Raw genomic sequence first — 16,581 nt, 5'->3', positions numbered from 1 at the left:
GGGCTTTTTTTGTGAATAATCACTACCATTTATTGAGTGCTCGCTGCACATGAGGCACTAAGCTTTGTACGTCTTCACTCCTCACAGCTTTTGCTGTTAAGTACAATTATTCCCATTATTACAAAGAAGGAAACTGCTACATAAAAAAAAAAAGTTAACGTGCCTGAGGTAGGTTATAAAGACAAGCATTTGACTGAAATCACCAGGCTCCCAAATCATAGTCTGTTACCACTAAGCCCCTGAACTTAGGTTAGATACCACAGCCTCTGTTTTCCCCTGACACCAGGGCCCTTGGCCCTCTAGAGAAGAGAAGCATGCTTGCATTTCTCCTCTTTCTCCCCTTCTCCTAGCAAAGGTCAACAGGCTCCCTGAGGAGGGGTTCCCTAGAGCTGTGTCCAGGTCAGAAAAAGCAGTTCTGAGCTTCCTGGGACAGGGGCATGGGACAGTTCTGTCACCGTCATCTCTCCCCTGGACTCCCTCACACTCTGCTGGACTCCCACCCCTAAGTAAGCAGAGAGAGCTTTATTTTTCTTAAAAGATTTTATTTATTTGAGAGAGAGAGAGAGCGCGCACGAGCAGGGGGGAGGGGCAGAGGGAGAGGGAGAAGCAGGTTTCCCGCTGAGCAGGGAGCCCCACACTGGGCTCCATCCCAGGACCCCTGCATTCATGGCCTGAGCTGAAGACAGAGAGCGGCTTAACTAACTGAGCCACCCAGGCGCCCCTCAGAGAGAGCTTTAAGAAGCATTGGCCATTATACTTCAGTAATAAATATATATATGTATATATATATTTAAACTTAAAAAATTGTATGTCAAATATACTTCGATAATAAAAAAATAACTTAAAAAAAGACAAAAATGAATAAAAATAAAAGCATTGGCCATCTTGTTGAAAACCCTCCACTGCTTTCCTTCTGCACCTGCAATAGAACCTAACCCCTCAAAACGGCCTGGGGCGGGGGGCTCTTGGCTCTGTCCCTCGGTTACAGAAATCAGATTCTTGGGCCCAACAGGGATAGAAAAGAGGCTGGACCTAAAGATCTGCAGAGACAAGGCTTTATTGGGGCTACAGATAGAGCTGAAGGAAGACAGAGAACCAACAGAGCGCACTTAGGGTAGCCCTCCCCACCCCACCCCCCGACCCCCAACACAAAGGAAGTCCCTCTTATACAGAGAAAGTTCTTTTTTTTTTTTTTAAAGATTTTATTTATTTATTTGAGAGAGAGAGCACATGAGAGGGGGAGGGTCAGAGGGAGAAGCAGACTCCCCGCTGATCAGGGAGCCCGATGCGGGACTCGATCCCGGGACTCCAGGATCATGACCTGAGCTGAAGGCAGTCGCTTAACCAACTGAGCCACCCAGGCACCCTATACAGAGAAAGTTCTTGCTCAGGGTCCCAATCAGGTCCAATAGGCTAATGAGAGAAAGGAGGAAAAATACCTCATCTTGACTGGTTGGGAGGGCCTCGTCCTGATTGGTTGGGAGGGCCTCGTCCTGATTGATCGATATTGGCAGACAACTCAGGCAGTTCACTGGTGCTTTTCGGAGCCCAGGTCCTCTGTTCTGAGTCTGGCGTGTATATAGGGCTGCATCCTGGCCGCATCCCGGTTCTGTTCTGTAAGAAAAGCGGTTTAACAATTTCAGTCCACAGAAAGTGCCCCAGGTATGTACTATTTGTCACCTGGGGCTTGTTCCCATCGTCCCTGTCTCACCTGCACCTCCTTTGTCTGACACCACTTGTCCTTGAGCTGAGGGTCAGTCTTCTGTGTCAGTCACACCCGCGCCTCCTGTTGATTCTTCCTCCTCAGTCTTGCCTGGTTCTCTCCTGCCTCAAGACACCTGCACTTTCTGTTCCCCCTGCAGGGAATGCTGTTCTTCAGCCCTTCATTCACCCGTTGGCTTGTTCCTCAGCCTTTTGGGCTCAACTGGCATGTCTCGTCTTGCCCACCATATGCTGGTAGCTGTTCTTCCCAAACCCCCTGGCGACTCTCCAACACCTGTGGGTTAATTCTATCCACAGCCCTTCCACAATCTACGTGAGTTTGCTTTCTTGACCATTGCCTGTCTCCCCTGGCTGGAATAGAAGCTTCTTGAGGTCCAGAGGTCTTGTTGGTCTCGTTTATTGCTGTATCAGACTGAAACAGTACTTGGTACCTGGTACCTCACTGATACACAATAAGTCCTTGTTGAAAGACTAAGTCCATCACAGAGGTGGCAAAACAGTTTCTAATATCATGTAATGGCATGGGAAAATGCTCAGAGCATAATGTCATATTTAAAAAGCCAAAACAATGTTGCATATATAATATTGCAACTATATCTTTGTTGTCTTTTTTTGGTGTAAAATATACATAACATAAAATGTACCTTTTAAATTATTTTTAAGTATACAGTTCCCATCGTTGTGCATACAACTGGATATATATATGTATATATAATTTTTTTTTATTTGACAGAGAGACAGCAAGAGAGGGAACACAAGCAGGGGGAGGGGGAGAGGGAGAAGCAGGCTTCCCGTGGAGCAGGGAGCCCGATGCGGGGCTCAACCCCAGGATCCTGGGATCATGACCTGAGCCAAAGGCAGATACTTAATGACTGAGCCACCCAGGCGCCCCACAACTGGATATTTTTAGGAAGAAGTAACCTATGAAATGAAAAGAAAACCACTTCGTTCTACATTTCTCTACTTTCCTTATATTTAAAATAAAGAAAAAAACATTTAAATGTTTAAAGGAAGTTAGTTCTGGTCACATGCTCAGAAATTTCTTTCACCTCCAACTCCCACTCTGAGTAAATGAACCCAGTGAAGTAGGGAACCTAAATGCATCTAGCTATTTTACTAGTCCTCTGAAATACCAAAAGTAATAGTGACCCAAATAGATTGTATAGCAACAGGTTTTTTATCTGTGTCACTCACCAGGCCAAGAGAATTGGAGACACTGTTTAAGGCACTACCCCCAAGTCCGTGGCTCTTAGGCTATGGAAATGGTTTTAAAGTAAATACACAGGGGCTTGGACATCACTAGCTCCTATGAAAATACGGAACTTTCGTTCTTGACATGTGAAAATCCTCAGGCCACCTGTCTTCTTCCTGCCCCCAGTCTTTCTGGGAGAATGCTATGCTATGTAACTTTCTGCTGCCTCAGTTGGTATGTGAAGGCATGGGGGTAGATGATATAATTGCTCTATAAATAAACAGAAAGAAAGTATGGTGCTTTTTCTGGACAGATCAATAAGGATGTAGGAAAACTATTTAGCATCCCAAATCATTAACACTCTGCTTACACACACAGAGGAGCGCACCAGAAAAATAACCCTTGTAACAGTCTGGCAGAAAGTAAATATTATTGGAGAGAGAATAACATGGCCTTTGCAATTCAAATTAAGAGCATTATTCCACTCCCTCAATTTCTGGTTTAAAGAGTAGGCACATAAAACAATATATGCTCCATTTTAAACATGTCTCTCCTATTTATTAAGGCAACATACAGAACCCCAAATCAATCATTTGAACTACTCATATCTAGGCAGTGAGACCACAACATAGGCTGTGGCCCTGTAATTCTGTGGTCCAAAGGAGGGCCACCCAAAGGGCTGAGAGACCTAGGGCTTTTTCTTAGGGAAAGGTAAGCAGGGGCAAAGTGTGGCCTGGGAGAATGATGGCAGAGAGAACATGTCAAGCACAATGAGAATAGAAGGGAACCAAGGCCATTCACTCACTCATGGGTGATAGTAAAATTATTTAACATCCAGCATGGGCACCAACCAATCCAAACAAACACCAATACCCCTGCAGCACGGACTTGGAGGTCCCCTGCTCGATCAAGCATCAACACATTAATCCTGGGTCATGGTCAGGCCTGGGAGGCCTGGGGGAGAGGTCAAGGCCGTGGGGTAGTAAAGCAGCACTCATAGCTCAGAACAGCAACTGAACATTTCCAGAAGAAGTACAACCTATACTGGGTTTGTGCATCTCAGCTGACCAGCAGCCCTCCATTCAGCTAGGTTCAGGTACCGCCCACTCTGTCTGGGTCCCTGAATTGCTCACTGGGAATATAGAGCTCGAAGACTCCATCGTGTCCCTTAAGGTGCTCATAGCCTTGTGCATCAGACAAGCAAACACGTACTTGTGAGGCAGTGTGTGCAAAGCAAAATCATGGAGATAAACTACAGTTTTGTGGGAGTGACACATACACAAACCAGGTGAGAGGTGGAGGGGAGGCAGAGGAGGGGTGGTGGGCAAGGTATGAGAAAGGAATAAGAATTTTAGACCCTCTATAGTAAACAATAGAAGGACAGTCCCTATGGGAGCCACAGAGCCCCAATTCTCTTGGGATTCTCTTCCCCCTTAGAGTCTCTCACCAGCTATCTCTACCACTACAATGACCCGGGTGACCTTCCCCATGTCCCCACCCCCACTCTCCCCCATCACTCCTTCCCCCACCCTCATGCCACACACACCTTTTGCTTTTTCGCTCCACACACAGCCAAGACAGGACTCCAACTTTTAAGCAAAGTGTTAGGAGCAGGGACAGAGGGCTAGAAGCTAATGGCTGGGAAAAAAATATCAGGTACAACCTTAAACTTGAGAACATGCCTTACAAATTAAAACATATTTATCTTCAGTTCAGAACCCCTCACAGGCCTTCCCTACATTTACCACGTTATGGTACACAAAAGAATAGTATTTGACAGTACACTGGGGTCGAATAAGGAAAGTCTCACACAGCTGGGGTGACCAGCCTGTGGGCCTTCGGGTCCCCTGAAGGAGCAGATTGAGAGATCCCTCCTGGCCCATCCCTCTCCACAGGGGTTGGAAAGTGCTTGCTTGTGCCCCATCTGGAAGGATGTCATCTAGCAGTGGAGTGGCACTTATAAATGTGCAAAATCACAGTCCCAAGAGAGAAGAGGAAGATAAGCAATGGGGTCCCTGGCTACCAAAGAGCAGAGCAACAATGCTTAAGGAAGAAAGCCTTGTCTATGAGAGTCCAAACTAGGAAAATTAGAGAGAAGTCCCCAAAAAAGTTCCAACCCCAATGAATACCTGGTGACAGTTTTCCTAGCTAAAAGAAAAATCCAGCCCCACAAGGATTCACATGGAACTAAAAGAAGGGCTGGTTACAGAACCAAGACCTTCTCTAGCCACCCTTCAGTAGAACACCAACCTAGGGCTGAGCTAAATGAACATCCAATTCCCTTTAGTTCAATCCAGTCTGATCTAATCAGATAATATCCCTAGTGAAAGAACCCTGTCAGGTATCAACAAAGGAGAAATACTCAAAACAGGAAGGGCTCAGTTAACCAGTGGGTCATAACTGTGCCATCTGAGTGGAGGCTACTTCTGTGTCACCTGCTGGATCACTATGAGTGCGGAGGCAGTGACACAGCTGGTGTTTGCACTGTCCTGACCTGTTCTGGCATTTCCAAGGGCAGGACTGTTACATTAGACCCTCCCCTGTCTGGGGGGGAGGTCAGAGAGGGAATTCGTTTTTCCAGGAGTACGTAATTGCTGTTGTGTTTGGTTTCCCAGGATCCTACTCAGGTTCTGCTTCTGGAACCCTTCTTCCCTTCCTGATAAGATGAGGTTCCTGAAAGATAGACTCTTTTTTACTCTTCTTTTCCAAACAGTAAGTTATTTATTTACTAGTAAAACAATAATCATACTTAGAAATAATAACAGATATTTAGAGAGAATCTTCACCCAACAAATACAGAATACATATCCTTTATAAGCCCACCCAGAACATTTACACACTTGACCATTTGTTCGGCCACACAGGAAATCACAACACATTCCAAAGGACTGATGTCATACAGATCATGTTCTTTCACCACAATGCACTGAAAATAGAACCAACAGTAGACGGGTATTCTCCCATCCCATAAATCTGACAATGAAAAATATTATTCTAAATAATCTCAGAATTAAAAAAGAAGCCATAATGAAAATGAAAATATTTAGAAATGATACACGAAGAAAGCATACATATAAAAACGTATGACGGAGGTGCCTGGGTGGCTCAGTCCGTTAAGCGGCTGCCTTTAGCTCAGGTCATGATCTCAGGGTCCTGGGATAGAGCCCCACATCGGGCTCCCTGCTAAGCAGGAAGTTTGCTTCTCCCTTTCCCTCTGCTCCCCTCCCACCCTCCCCACTCATGCTCTCTCTCTCTCTCAAATAAATAAATAAAATCTTTTTCTTAAAAAAGAATAAGGTACAACTAAAATTGTGTTCAAGGGGAAATTTAAAGCTCAAATACAGGGGCGCCTGGGTGGCTCAGATGGTTAAGCATCTGCCTTCAGCTCAGGTCATGATCTCCAAGTCCTGGGATCAAGCCCCACAGTGGGCTCCTGGCTCAGCAGGGAGTCTGCTTCTGCCTCTGCTTCTCCCTCTGCCTCTCCCTCTGCCTCTCCCCCTGCTCATGCTCTCTCTCTCAAAATGAATAAATAAAATCTTTATAAATAAATTAAAAAATAAAGCTCAAATGCATTTTTTTTGGAAAACAAAAGAGATTTGAAAATTAATGAACTAAGCATTCAACTGAATAATTGAGAAAGAAAAGAATCTAGAAGAAAGGAGAAAGTAATAGGAAACGTGAATAACAGTATCTAATATCAAGAATATCAGAATTATCAATAAAGCCAAAATATCATTAATTAAAAGAATGATAAAATAGACAAATTTCTGGAAAGACTAATTAGAGAAAAAAAGGCAGAATAAACAATATGAGGGACAAAAATGCTACAAACAAATTTTTGCCTACAATTTTGAAAATGTTCATGAAATGGACAACTTTATAGAAAAATATAAGTTGTAGAAGTGACCCGAGAAGAAATAGAAAATCTGAATATACCAATCACTATGAAAATAATTGAATGGCTAGTAAATATCTCTTCTCAAGAAAGGCTACAGGTTCAAACAACTTGACAGGCAAGTTTAATTAAACCTTCTAGGAACACATAATTCTTATCTTAGCCAAACAGTTCCACATAGTGGAAGAAAGGGAAAAGCTACCTAGTTCATTTTATGAGGTTACTATAGGTAGAAAAGTATTTTTTAAAACAACAAAAGAAAAGCATAGGTCAGGGACGCCTGGGTGGCTCAGTCGTTAAGCGTCTGCCTTCAGCTCAGGTCATGATCCCAGGGTCCTGGGATCGAGTCCCCGCATCGGGCTCCCTGCTCCATGGGAAGCCTGCTTCTCCCTCTCCCTCTGCTGCTCCCCCTGCTTGTGTTCCCTCTCTCACTGTGTCTCTCTCTGTCAAATAAATAAATAATGTCTTAAAAAAAAAAAAAGAAAAGCATAGGTCAATATAATTATAAATATAAATGCAAGAATTCTAGGGGTGCCTGGGTGGTTCAGTGGGTTAGGCATCCAATTCTTGGTTTCTGCTCAGGTCATGATCTCAGGGTCATGAGATCAAGCCCCATATCAGGCTCTGCACTCAGCACAGAGTCTGCTTGAGATTTCTTCTCTCTCTCCCTCTGCACCTTCCCCTGCTTGTGTTCTCTCTCTCTCTCAAATAAAAAAAAAATCTTTAAATGCAAGAATTATAAATAAAAAACAAGCAATCTAATTTTGCAGTATATAAAAATAGTCATAATTAGGCTCAGAATAATAGTCATGAAAATAGTCATAATTAGGCTCATGTAAAAATATATATGACTTAACATTAGAAAAATGTATCAAATTACCTTAAAATATGAAGATGTTAAGAGGAAGAAAACCATATGATTATCTCAAGAAATATAGAAAAATGTCGGCAATAGAAGTCAACATTCATTCATCTTAAAAAATAATAAAACTTTTAACAAAGGATAGACAACTTCTTTAACTTGAGAAAATGTTCCCCCCAAAAAACCTTATAATAATATCATATTTGTTGATACTGTGATGAAACTTTAAACACATTCCTATGAAGTCAAGGTACAAGTCAAGGTGCCCATTTTCACCCCTACTGCCTGATATTGAACTGGGATTCCTTGCCAATGAAAAGAGATAAGAAAAGAAGAGGCAAAAGAATCAGGGAGAAAGAGAGAAAATGCTTATCATTTGCAAATTGTCTTCATTGAAAGTCCAAGAGAATCTTCAGGCAAACTATTAGAAAGAATAAGAGTTTGCTGTGTATCAGATGAACATAAAAAAAAACAGCATTCCCTTATACCATCCATAACCAATTAGAAAATTTGATAGGAAAAAATTCTCATTTGCAATAGCAATAGAAATTATATTGACTCTAAGAATGAGTTAAGCAAAGGATAGTCAGGGCTTGATAGGAAAGATCCAAGAAGCTGGGTTGAGAAAGAAAGAAAAACTGAATACATGAACACACAGAAAGACTCAGTAGTCTTTCCCCCAATGAATTTATAAGTTCAAAAAAGGTAATTCTGAGAAAGATGAGCAGCAATAGGGAGAGAGCTGTCTGGGTTATCTACTGATGTATAACAAACCTCTCCCAAACTTAATGGCTTGCTACCACCATTGTGACTTTGTGGCCTGGGATGGGCTCCGCTGGGCAGTTCTGCTGTCCTTGGAGGGTCACGCAGGTGACTACCTGCAGCTGACAGCTCAGCTCAGAGCTGGACTCAGGTGGCTTGCGAAGATGGGTAGGCTCCTCTCTTTCTCTAGAGAGTGTCAGAGCTTATTATCCCTGTCCACTTGGTGTCCCCCTGTAGGTCCCTCCGAAAGGGCAGCCAGACAATTTATAGGGTGGCTCAGCTCTTAAGAGCACAAAACAAAAGTTTACAGCCTAAGGTTTAGGCCAGGAACTGGCCTAGAATGACTTCTATCTGACCTTAAGATTAAAGCATGTCACTAAGCCAACCTATATTTAAGAGGTGGGGACTCCCAAGGTCTGTGTATTGGAGGTGTGGTTCACTGGTCCTGCAGGGAGGGACCTGTCACATGTCAAGATTTGTAAAGTTCAAGTGTTGTGTTGGTGCAGGACCAGAGAAGTAAGTCAGCGGGTCAGAACAGAGAGGCCAGAAATAGATATTAGCTTCTGAAGAACCTGATAAATGATAGAAGTGTCATTATAGATCAGTGAGGAAAGGGTAGGCTTTTAAAAGTAAGTAGGGACGGGACAAATGACTCTTCATACTTATGGGGGATTTCCACAAGTTCTTTGACATTTCTCCCTTTAACATGTGGAGTGTAACTGCCGTCCCATTGAGTTTGAACTAGACTTTGTGAATAGAAGTGGGCTCACTTCTAACGAATAGAATAAAGTGGAAATAACAGGGTGTGAGACCTTAGAAACTATGTCCTAAAAGGCACGACAGCGCGCTGCTCGCTCACACTTTCTCTTGAATGGATCACTGGCTCTGGGGGGAGTGAGCTACCATGTCATGAGGACTCTCAGGCAGCCTGTGGAGAGGCCTCTCTACAGGGAGAAACGGATGTTGCCTGCCAACAGCCATGTGAGTGAGTCATCTTGGAAGCACAGCCTTCACATGACTGTACCCCTGACCAACATCTGACACAGCTTCGGGAGAGACCCTGAGCCAGAACCACCCAGCGAAGCTGCTCCCAGATTGCCGACTCTCAGAAATTGTTGAGATAATAAATGTTTGTTGTTCTAAGCTGCTAAGTTTTGGAGTACTTTGTATTGTAGCAATAGGTAACCAACATATCTCATCCCCCGAATGAAACAATGTTGGATCCTTCCTCACACTTCACACACAAAACTTTAGAACTTTCTAGAAGATAACGTGGGACAATGTCTGTGATTATAGGAAAGATTTCTTAAGGCAGACACATACACACAGACATATGCCATAAAGGAAAAGACACTACCACCAGGAAGAAAAGATAAACGACAAAGGGAAGAAGATAATTTGCAGCATATAGTACGAAGAACACAGAAAGAACCCTATCAAATAACTGAGTAAAGAGAGGCAGCCCAATAGAAAAATAGGTAAATGTAATAAATAGATAATTCATGGAGGAAGTAACCCAAATAACCATTAACCATCTCACTAGTAACCAAAGAAATGCAAATTAAACCAGGGTGAGAGTCTATTGCTAAGCCCTCCAATTGATACAAATTAACAAATCTAAAAATATCAAGTGTGGGCAAATGGGAATACTCATACATTGCTGGGATATAAATTGTTAGAGCCAGTGTGGAAGCAGGTTGGCAGTAGGAAGTAAAACTGAATGTGTACATACACTATGATCTGACAATTCCACTCCTGGTCATTGTAGAGTTTCCAGAGAGAATCTCTGGCACCATTGCATGAGAAGACTCATAGTTATTTATTAGATAGCTATTGCTGGATTGATTATGGTAGAGAATATTTGAAACAACCTAAATGTCAATTAATAGGATGGAGAAATATTAAAAATGGTATATTTAAACCAAATACTACACCAGAGTAAAGGAATAAGCTACAGAAACACACTGTTGATTAAAGTAAAAGAATAATAGTATTCTGATGTTTAAATCACATGCAAACAAATCTGTCTTCTTATGGATATATTTGTGGTTTCTGTGTGTTTAAAAGAAATTGGAAGAACTCATAGTATGGTACGTTAGAACCAGAAGTAAATTAAGCCTCAATAGGAGATTTTTAAAAAATAGATTGGGAAGATAGATAGTTAATTTATGGGTCAACTGGACTGGGCCACAGGGTGTCCAGATATTTGGTCAAACATTATTCTGAGTGTTTCTGCAAGGGTATTTTTGGTTGAGATGAACATTTGTACTGGTAGACTGAGTAAAGCAGATTGCCCTCCCCAATGTCGGTGGGGCTCATCCAATCAGTTGAAGACCTGAGTAGAACAAAAAGGTGACTCTCCCTCAAATAAGAGAAAATGCTTTCCTGACTGACTGCCTTCAAAGTGGACCTTTGACTTTTTTATTGCCTTTGGACTTGAACTGAGACATCAGCTCTTCCTGAGCAGAGCGTGCCAACTCACCCTACATTTTAATAACATCTGAAACACGCTGCCAAGCTACCTTCCCCAACCTTTCCAGAGTTATAAAAAACCAATTTATACTTCCCCAATCCCTTGCCAGCACTGAAAGCTGGGCCCTCTAGGACTACCTTGAACCAATATCTTCTCTGTGGTTTATTTATTACCTCCAAGAAGGCTTTTTAGCTTCCTGGAATTCTTAACAAAATCCCCAAATCTTTGACTAATAAAATAGAGTTTTTGTTTGTGCCAACACCACACTGAAAAATCTTGAAAATATATATATTTTTTTTTCTCAAAGAATGGATGGATGGATGGAATGTGTACTGAGTTGATTAAACATACACATATATACATACATACACATATATACATATATATATATATATGGTGGTCCTAAATCCCCATTTCTTTTTAGACTAATGGAATCTCCTTTTGTTTGGGGGAACCATATATTTTAATCTCAAACACTCTTTGAAGGCACCCAAAATTGCTAACCAAATCCTGGTTCTTTTCTGAAATGAGATCTGCATTTATGGAAGTATCAGGATGTGCAAGGTGTCAATGGTAGCATGTCTGTATCAGTTACCAGGGTGTTCTCCTGCCAGGTTTGTGGACCAGTGACCACCGAGCACCTAGATAAAAGGCAGGGGCTTGTCCCAGATCCCAGAGGTGGCATAGCCATGTTATTTAAGGATTTCCAAAGGTAGAAGCCCCAGTTTCATTTTTTCTTAGCTGCTCAGGCTTTCTTCCTTCTAATGGATGATTTTGTTTTGAGTCATTTTCAACTTGCAAAGGATTCCACTCGGCTGAGGGCCCAGTGGGTGACCTATCACTCTTGCAATACATTACAGAAACATATATGAGGCCGTATTTTCATGGTATGTCGTAAAAAGTGTCTGTAGAATAGTTCAGAGTAGTCATGGAAGCATCTTAGGATCTGTCCAGCCCCGAGAGGGGAAACAAGCAGCCAGATGAAAATCGTGGCCTTTATGTGGAACTTGAAAGCCACAGTTTGGAAATGGAAGCTCAAGGTAGCCCCAGGGATGGCAGGATGGAGGTAACAGGTCTCCAAAGTCAGCTAGACCATATACGCGTGGGCAGGGGGGTGACAAGAACTGAAAAACCCTCTGCTGTGGCCTCTGATTCTTGGATCAGCTTCTCTACTCAAAGTTCTGCCAAGTAGAGTAGCAGACAAGAGCCCTGTTCCACCAGCGAGAGGGGCAGAGAGAGAATGAGACAAGACCAACAGGAACCTGCAGCCTCTCTCCACCTGGCCGGTTGCTGTTGGCAGCTCTGGGTGGTTGGGTTTCATCCTTCAAGAACTCCATGAATTGTTACTCTTCATAAGTGCATGTAACTCATCAGTAAGGAAACTGAAATACAGAAAGCCTTTTATCATCTGAACACTTGGAAATTTTCTATGCGTAAGTTTGAGTTCCAATCCCATGTCAAGATTGTGTCAAGATTTGGAAATCCAGATTGCACTAGAAAAGAGTCGAGCTGTTCAAAGGTGAATTCTTTCTCTCTCTTTTTTTCTTTTTAACTAACAGAGAAGTGAATTTTTAAATGAACTACAAGAAAACTTCAGTTTATCTGTAAAGAGAGTTATGAGAATCTACAATCAGGAGACCAACTGATTAACTACTTTTGTTCAAACCTAAACTGTTAAACTGATGTCCATTCCACGTACTTCAAATGATTCAAATACTCATTTATGTACTTTATAATGGAGCTACCTTCTCATTAGATGAAGTAATGGGGATGGGATTTGGCAGAAAGGCATACATTTTTTCAGATTTAGGTTGCTCTCCTAAAATATATTAAAACTCATGAAGTTTAGAATGCACTTATTATTAATTTCTTTATTTTTAAAAACTTGTTCACTAATCAGAAGTGGGTAATGAATTATCACCAAGTACTTACATCTATGTGACCATTTCCAAAGTCAGTAAGTAGAACATTTCTGGCACCCAAGAAGCCCCTTTCAACCCCCTCCATCACTATCCCCTCTCCACTCCCCATTGTCCACTATTCTCACCTCTAACAACAAAGACTAGTTTTGCTAGTTTAAACATTTTTATACAAATGGAATGATATAATATGTGTTCTTTTTTGTATGACTTCCTTAACATGTTTTGGAGAGTCATCCAAGGTGTTATGTATAGCGGATTCCGTTCATTTTTTTAAAAAAAAATTAATTCCAGTGTAGCCAACATAGCATTGTATTAGTTTCAGGTGTACAATATAATGATTCAAGAATTCTATACAACACCTGGTTCTCATCATGACAAGTGCACTCCTTAATCCCCATCACCTATTTCACCCATCCCCCACCCTGTCCGCTCTGGTAACCATCAGTTTGTTCTCTAGAGTTAAGAGTCTGTTTCTTGGTTTGCCTCCCTCTCTCTTTTCTTCCCCTTTGCTCGTTTGTTTTGTTTCTTAAATTCCACATATGAGTGAAATCATATGGCAGTTGTCTTTCTCAGACTTATTTCACTTAGCATAATGTTCTCTAGCTCCATCCATATTGTTGCAAATGGCAAGATTTCATTCTTTTTATGGCTGAATAATATTCCTCTGTGTGTGTGTGTGTGTGTGTGTATAAAAATCTCCTTTATCCATTTTTTAAAAAGATTTTATTTATTTGACAGAGAGAGACACAGTGAGCGAGGGAACACAAGCAGGGGGAGTGGGAGAGGGAGAAGCAGGCTTCCCGCTGAGCAGGGAGCCTGATGCGGGGCCCAATCCCAGGACTCTGGGATCATGACCCGAGCTGAAGGCAGACACCCAACAACTGAGCCACCCAGGCACCCTTTCTTTATCCATTCATCTATCATTGGACACTTGGGATGTTTCCATAATTTGGCTATTGTAGATAATGCTGCTATAAACATAGGGGTGCATGAATCCCTTTGAATGAGTGTTTTTGTATTTTGGGGGTAAATACCCAGTAGTATGTTTACTGGATTGTAGGGCAGTTCTATTTTTAACTTTTTAAAGAACCTCCATACTGTTTTCCACAGTGGCTGCACCAGTTTGCATTCCCACCAACAGCGCTTGAGGGTTCCTTTTTCTCCACATCCTCACCAATACCTGTTGTTTCTTGTGTTGTTGATTTTAGCCATCCTGACAGGTGTGAGGTGATATCTCATCACAGTTTTGATTTGCATTTCCCTAATAATGAGTGATATGGAGCATCTCTTCAAGTGTCTGTTGGCCATCTGGATGTCTTCTTTGGAGAAATGTCTGTTTATTTCTTCTACCCATTTTTTAATTGGATTATTTGTTTTTTGGGTGTTGATTTGTATAAGTTCTTAACATATTTTGGATACTAACCCTTTATTAGATATGTCATTTGCAAATATCTTCTCCCATTCAGTAGGTTGCCTTTTAGTTTTGTTGACTGTTTCCTTTGCTGTGCAGAAGCTTTTTATTTTGATATAGTCCCAATAGTTTATTTTTGCTTTTATTTCCCTTGCCTCAGGAGACCTATCTAGAAAAATGTTGTTAACAGCCAATGTCAGACAGAGAACTTACTTCCTATGCTCTCTTCTAGGATATTTATGGTTTCAGGTCTCATATTTAGGTCTTTATTCCATTTTGAATTTACTTTTGTATGTGGTGTAAGGACGTGGTCTAGTTTATTCTTTTGCATGTGGCTAATGTGGTTCATTCATTTGATTGCTATGTAAATTTCCATTGTATGACTATACAATGACTTATTCATTCACCCTACTGTTCATGGATATTTGGGTTTGCTTACAAGATTTTGAGATTGTTAGAAGTTGTGCTGGTATGAACATTCTGGAATATGTCTTTTAGCACATATCTCTGCACAGATTTCCATTGGATGTATACCAAGGAATGAATTGTTGGGTCATGGGTTATATGAACAGTCGATTTGGAGAAATAATGCCGAAGAGTTTTACAAAGTGGTTGTGAAAGTTCATTTATTTTGGCAGACATTCTTTTTCTATTTCTGGCAAGGGTAAGTTGAGTGAGTAGGATTTTTAATGTCTTACATATTTCTTGGAACAAAGTATCTTTTTTACAAACACTATCCGAATGAGTAAAGTTTAAGGTAATTAAGGGTTTAGAGATTTCCTTTCTTTCTAAACTACAGACATTTTTCTTGGGAAGAAGTATAAAAGTGCTTGGGGAAAAATACATTTTGGGATTTCCTGGTTGCCAAAATATCTGAAAAGTAATTCCAGCCACTCAGCTCAGATAATCCACAGTGGGGCCAGCCAGCCTCTGACTTAATAGCATCCTGGGGTTTTCAATAAAATAAACAAAATACAGAGAGAAGCTGGGATCCCCACTATTAAAGCAATGTCACTCCCATGAACTTAAGCAAATTAGCAAACATTTCCTTTCTTTTCTTAAAAAAAGTATTTTGTTTATTTGAGACAGAGCACAAGCAGGGGGAACAGCAGAGGGAGAGGGAGAAACAGACTCCCCACTGAGCAGGGAGCCCGATGCGGGACTCGATCCCAGGACCCCGGGATCATGAAATGAGCAGAAGGCAGATGCTTAACTGACTGAGCCACCCAGCCATAACTCCATCAAAAAGTAAGGCAGGTTTGAAGATTTTTTTTTTTTTAATTTCTAAGGTGAATGTTTATTTCCTTCTCCCGGATATGGAAGACAGCTAAAAACGAATAACCGTAGTTGGAAATAAGGGGAAGTGTTTCCAAGAACATTAAAAAGTTCATAGGCTGTTCCCGCATCAGACATTGTCCATTCATAAGAGGTAAATTCAATCCGGGCTTACTCTTCAGCAATTAAATCCTGATGAACCACATGGCTGCCCAGGTGCTCTTATCACAGCTTGGAATGCTCCCTCCTCACCCCAAACCAAACGCACACGTTTCCTCCTCCAGGAAGCCTTCCCAGCTACCTGAGCCCACAGGGCTCTCTCTCATTTTAGGGAATTTCTTCCAAATACACAGTTTCATTATTCTCTCTGTAAAAAGTTGCCAGGCAGTGCTATCCCCTTTTCTCAGACCAGGAAACTAAGGCTTCAAGGGGTCCAGTGGTTTGTTCAAGGTCAAAGTGCTGGTAAGTGGCAGAGCTGGGATTCAAAGTCAGCTTTTGTCTCCTACCCACCCCCTCCCGCTCTGTCCTAAATCTCTCTCCTCTGTCAGCCCATAGCTTCCTGTGCAGCTACATCTTTGAATTTATCACCTGTCCCTGTAATCACGGATTTATTTGCATAGCTCCCTGCCTCCAGGTGAGGAAAACTTGAAGACTTGTATAAAACTTGGTTGTATATCCCCAGTCCTTAGCCCAAAGTGCCTGATAAACAGTAAGCACTCAAAAAGATTACTGAAAGAGGGGAGCCTGGGTGGCTCAGTCGGTTGCGTCTGACTCTAGATCTCGGCTCAGGTCTTGATCTCACCGTTGTGAGTTCGAGTCCGACGTTGGGTTCCACTCTGGGCGTGGAGCCTACTTTAAAAAAAAAAATTAAAAAACAAAAGAAATTAAAATAAAAAGATTACGGAAAGAACAAAAGGATGACTTCTTGCATACTAATCTTGCAGTCCTCTGAGCTAACCACTACATAGCGAACAGTGATGTACAGGTGGGGTGGCCGAGGAGGCGTCAGAGCACGGGACGTGGGACCAGTGAGGCCAGGGAGCTCTCGTGTCTCTTCCTCCTCTTTA

Source organism: Mirounga angustirostris, unplaced genomic scaffold, assembly GCF_029215605.1.
Source record: "Mirounga angustirostris isolate CCGP_5_RB_7025 unplaced genomic scaffold, mMirAng1.0.hap1 SCAF_8, whole genome shotgun sequence".
Classification (NCBI taxonomy): Eukaryota; Metazoa; Chordata; class Mammalia; order Carnivora; family Phocidae; genus Mirounga; species Mirounga angustirostris.
Note: the sequence above shows the minus strand (reverse complement) of the source record.